General features: G+C 35.6%; 1 pseudogene; it reads left to right on the plus strand.

Annotated features, from left to right (window-relative positions):
- Positions 1–228: 228 nt before the first annotated feature.
- LOC143612684 (factor of DNA methylation 5-like) lies at positions 229–2,410 on the plus strand (annotated as a pseudogene).
- Positions 2,411–6,107: the final 3,697 nt, after the last annotated feature.

A 6,107-nucleotide genomic window follows, 5' to 3' on the forward strand; every position in this document is an offset into this window, starting at 1 on the left:
GTGTATTTCTTGTTACAAATTTGTGTACTTGATGTTTAAATTAATTAATGATAATATTGTCACTTAATAGTGTCACATGTGTTTTGAGCAATCTGTACGTCACACTCAGGCGTTTCCGCTTTAGCCGAGGTGTTACAGATATATAACTGATATTAACTACATATTGCTACAAGTGATCTAATGTTACATGGTGGTCGTGTTTGATATATATTGCAAGATACGCGTACGATGAGTCACCTAATTGGATATGCAAATGACATGGATCCTAACTTGGAACTAAGAGGCGGTTGTATTGAAGTTCGGTTTCAGAAAAGCTTTTAAAATGTCCTTTCTGTCCTGATAGCATAGACTATGGTTACAATGCCCTACTCAAGCATGCGAATCACATTTTGATAGAATCTAAAACTGAGAGTTTTAAATAAAATGCGAATCATATGGGATTAGTTGAGTACTTGGAGAAGGAGTTTCAGGCTAAAATCAAGTGCTTTCGTTCAGCAAGTGTAAATCAAAATGCTAATGAAGAGATATATGTTTGGCCTTGGATGAGTGTGGTTGATAACAATGGCTACAACGGAGTTGAAGTTCATCTTCTTATGAAGTTGCAGGGTCACTCAGGCCTTGCTGTGGTTGAGTTTGGGAAGTTTATGATCGCTCTTGAGGTTATACAAGCATGGCTGGAAAGACTGGTTTGATCGGGAAAAATGCAAAGATGATAAGTCCTATGGTGTTGTTGGGGATTATCTTAGTAAAACTGGTGATTTGAAGACTTTTCCTGATTTACAAAAAGATGACGAATCAGTATTTATGGGGTTGAAAACTATGATAGATGAAACAAACAAAAGATGTGAAGAAAAGAATGCTAAAATCAACAAAACAGACAGATGGAATTTGTTATAGAGAGAAAGATGTGATAACTGAGAACTTTAATAGAGGTATAGTTTTTTCAAGATTGTTTATTGAAGTACAGTTATATATGTAATCGCGTGGGTCTTAATTTGATTTAGTTTATTCTTGATTAGATATGGAAATGATGCAAATGGTGGCACAAGAGCAGCTTAATATGATTACCACGCAGCATGAACGGACCGAGTGGATGTTGGAGGAGCTTGAAAAGGGACTAAAAGCGCGTGAAGCTATAAATGAAACTGAGAAGAAGAAGCTTGACAATGAGAAAGAAATGGTACTCAATTGTTTGTTAATTTGTGAACTGCAAGATCATATTCTAATGTGATGAAATTCTATTCTAGCAGACTGCATTGGCAAATTTGGAGCAGAAACTGGCAAATGAAAGAGTGTTGAAGCTAGCTGAGTGTTATAAGGTTTGCTAAAAAAAACTTTTTATATTAAATCATGTGTTTTTGACTAATTTTGTATTTAACATTTTGTAAAACTCGACAAATAGAAAAAGAAAAACTTTACTAGAAAATAATCGAGCTTGAAAAGAAGCTTGATGAAAAGCAATGATTGGAGCTAGAGATCAAGCAAATGAAGGGAGCCGTAGAAGTGATGAAACACATGACTGAATTAGATCTAGAAAAATAGAACAAAATGGAATCAATTAGAAATCGCCTGAAAGAAAAAGAAGAGGAACTTAAGGATTTAAATGGGATTAATCAAGCATTATAGTTAGAGAACAAAAGAGCAATGATAAACTAGTGGATGCTCGTAAAGAGCTATTTAATGTGAGTATTAATTAAGTCATTCATCTAAACTGATCAAACTTGTTGAATTTACTGTTTTATCCCAATTTGTTTGAAGTTTGAACAACAGATTTTGAGTACAAATACTACGCGTACGCATGTTTGTTGTGAAGATAATGGGGGATCTTGATGAAAAGCCTTTTATTGCTGCTACTAAGAGTCATTGCTCTATTAAAAAGGAGGTATCTAAAAATGCCATAAAGTTTCCATCTTTGTGGGAGAATCATCTTAGGGATCCTAGTTGGCACCCCTTCAAAATCATCACTATCAAAGGGAATAGTGAGGTATCATATACCCTTCTTTTTCTGGTTTTAATAAATGTATTTGCTATAAAATAGCAATAGCTTATTGATTGAGGAGTATGTTGATAAATCTATGTTTTTGAAGTTTTGGTGTTTGAAAGTGAAAGTCACACATGATTATACATGATACTCTGGATGAAGAAGAAAATGAGAAGATTACAAGCCTGAAAGATGAATATGGGAAAGACATATATGATGTTGTAAAATAATTAAACGAGTTCAACCCGAATGGCAGATATCCGGTGCAAGAACTTTTGGAACAAGATAAAGGGAAGACGGGCAACCTTGAAAGAAGGCGTTGAAGTTATTCTCAAGCGATGGGAAATCTGGAAATCTATAAACAACGCAACAGATGTTAAACTAGATTGTAGGATAACTTTGGTTGGTAGTTTAAACTCGAACTTGTAGTATTAAGTATTTAAGTATTAACAAACACTTAAAGTGGGAGTATTATTTAAGGCATAACTCTGGTTTATGTCTAAAACTTCATCCGCTGGTGAATCTAAAATATATGCTAGCTAGTTTTGGATTTCTTGTTACTTTGATTTTAATTTATTGCTCTTTTTTGGGCTCCAAAATGAATATAAATGATATTGTAGTTTGAGGACTAAGTGTTAATACTGAAATTGAAGGGACTAATTTGAACATTAAGGATAGGTGAAACGAAAATGGACTTTTTGCCAAACTCATCAAAAATTGAGTTCACAATCTCTCCTCGAAAGCCTAACATTAAACAAAGAATGCATTTTGAAGAAACGTGGATCTACTCGCTGGTAGCAGATCTACTTTCCTCGGGTGTGGTTATACTATTTCACCGATGGTTCTTCTGGATCCGTGTTCTTCCACCTACAAAATGAACAGCGCCGTTACTTACCCCTCAGAAAGGGACAGAGGGGTCCTCTTTGGGGTAACCCTCCGGCGTGAGAATCAGTATATTATCGAGAAGATGATAATGTGTGTAAGGGAATCTCAAGAGTGTTGCTTAATAGCTGAATCCTCTCTGATTGTGAGACTGTGTGTTTGTATGTAACTGACTGTGAGTGAATGTAATTCAATATGATTGAATGTGATATCACTGCCTGTAACTGTCAATGATTGAGTATGAATGTGTTCATCAAAGTGGAGTTGATGCTGTATTTATAGTGCTAGGGTTTCCACTAATTGAGCTGAGATCAGATTAGGGTTTTGTTGGCCTCCTCCAATCGATTTGCGCCACGTGTCCTCGGAGACACCTGGTGCTTTTTCATTGGTTATAATCACGTGGTAACCCATGAGTCATGCTGAGCTGTCCACCTTTCATTTAGCAGCTGTCAACATCAGCATATCCTTATTCCTTAAAAAGTTGCCTTCTGGAAGGTTGTCTGACGTGCACAATCAAGGTTGCCCTAATCCTGATTTAGATAAGGACGAGGTTGATTATGTGCACGTGTGATATGCGCCCATCCTGAGGATGCGCGAGGTCTTCTCTTTATTCTCACGCTCAGATATTTCATGCGCAGATGTGATATGCACGAGCATGTGATATGCGCCGCGCGCTGATGCGCTGCGCGCATATGTGATGCGCGAGCATATGTGTGCCTGGGCATATGATGCCTGAGCATGTTTTGTATGCGCCATGCGCATAGGTTTTGGCTTTGTGCCTTCATAATGTCTTTATCTTGTGGGTTGACCCGCCTTGCTCGGTGTTGAGGCGGGTACATACCTCTTCACATTTGATGCCTATAATAAACCACACTTAACCAATTACTTAGTTCTAACGCTTATATTGACTTCATTGTTGCAATAAACATGTAGCACTAAACTTTATACATCATATTAATAGTTTTATATTAAGGTAGTACATTCCGATATAAGTATTAACGACAATGGAGGTATCTTAAAAAAGTATTTTTCGGACTCTTGATAAGTTTTAATAAGATTTGCTTGGATACACTTTGGATGATAAGTAATTGTTTAAAAATAATAACTAATATTAATTGTTTAAAAGTAATTAACAAACTACATTAAACAATTGGAAAAAGACACTCGCTATCAGTTACCATGTTTAGTGATAAGGAAACTCTTCTTGCCTAAACGGAACCTATGTGACAACGTTTCATTATCACTTGGTATAACAGATCGTTGTAACAATTAATTTCACTTGGAAAGATATGCTAAATGCTAATATAGTCATATAGTTTGATCTTTATGTATTTTCAAATTAAGATTCAAGCCGACACAAAGAAGATACGACCCAACAGCTAATATAGTAATATCGCTTGGAAGGCGAGATTAACGAAACCTATTACCTAACCTCAATTTGGAAATTAAGATAAACATGGGAGAAAAAAAAATGATACTACTTTAAAACATGACAAGAAGATGAAAATGTGTATATTTCACCTTCCAGTTGTCCATTCATTAATATTACAATAAAAAGTCTACACCAAACCAATGTCCTAAATTTAGTAGCAAACACAATTCTCATCATATTCAACATGAATGTCATCTAATCAAGAACAAAAAGATCAAATTAAGATATAATTATTCAAACAATTACACATATAACTGAAACTCAAAAAACAATCTTGGAAAAGTTATACACCTTTACTAAAGTTATCAGTCATCACCTCTTTCTCTTTTGTCTATTTCGTCCATAATAGTTTTCAACCTCAGAATTGCCAATTCGTCTTCTTTTTAAACATCAGCAACAGTCTTCGATCAAACCATTTTTTCTGAGATAATCGCCAACAACACCATGGGATTTATAATCTTCATCAGCTGCAATCCAACCATACAACTTACCATATTTACACTTTTCCCTATCAAACTAGTCTTTTCTTTCATATTTGTTTACCTCAAATGCCTCGATAAACTTCAATACATGAACAAACCCATCCCAGGTTTTACCAAATTCAACCACAACATGAGACTGCTGCTAATTCAAAAGAAGATGAACTCTAACTTGACTGTAACCTTCTTTAATTCAATCACATTTTAGTTTTGTACAACCAATCCCATACTTATCATACCCAACAGGAATATTAGCAACCACAACCATCCAAGGCCAAATAAGGAACTCTTTATTAACATTTTGCTTTGGACTTCAATTTACACTTGTTGAATCAAAACTGTAACATCCCGAAATTTTTAAGAATAATATTATATATATTATTTGTTTATGATGGAAAAGTTTACTGGAATTAGTAGAGAAATAATAAAAGATTAAGGATAGATGGATTAGGCAAATTAGATGGAATTAAATATGGACCAAAGAAAAGATGGGCCTTAGGTCCATGGGCTTAAGGGAGTATAAATACCCCTTAAACCCTAATCATTTCCATTATTATCTCTACACCATAGCCTACACATTGAAAAACACACACAAACATTATCCAAAAACTCGAGCCAAGATCCGAAGGTGGAAACCCGAACCCGTTGGTGCTAGATCGCCGTGAAGAACCAAAACAACATCAAGGCTTAACCGTGTTCGTATTTAGACTCGTTTAAGGTACGTTTATAGCTCGAACTTGTTCGTTTAAGTCCGGGTTTAGTCTAGAAATCATAGATCTGTTTTGGTATGGTAAAAACGAATCCAACGAAGCTAGTATTACTGAAACTGATTACCGTTTGATAGGTTAATCGTTACCCTAAAAAGACCCGTAACCTAGATGCCTAAATCTCACCCTCTAAACACGAATGTTTGGATGAATGAAGGGTTAGGGTTGGTTGGCGCTGGGATTCTGAATCCAACGATACCAGATTCGGGTGTTTTCGTTAAGTATAGAGGGTTTAATTGCATATCAGACTTATGTTGACTGTTATTGTTCTTATCAATTTTGACTTTGACCTCCGAGTCAAAATCTGGATAAGAACAGGGGTGATTCGTTATAGTCGATCAATTCATTACGCGTTCATAACGAATGGGACTCATTCGTGTGACTTGATAACGAATGAGCCTTTAATTCGTTATCTACCAATTCGTTACCTTGAGATAACGAATTAGGCTAACGAACTGAGATAACGAATCAGACGAATCAAGTGATTCGTTACTTGCCCAATTCACTATGTTTATATGACGAAGCAGAATGACGAACCAGATGACGAACCAGAATAACGAATTAAG

The sequence above is a fragment of the Bidens hawaiensis genome, unplaced genomic scaffold (genome assembly GCF_021521415.1).
Source record: "Bidens hawaiensis isolate Kalapana, Puna unplaced genomic scaffold, B.hawaiensis_p1.1 tig00035213_1, whole genome shotgun sequence".
In the NCBI taxonomy this organism is placed as follows: domain Eukaryota; kingdom Viridiplantae; phylum Streptophyta; class Magnoliopsida; order Asterales; family Asteraceae; genus Bidens; species Bidens hawaiensis.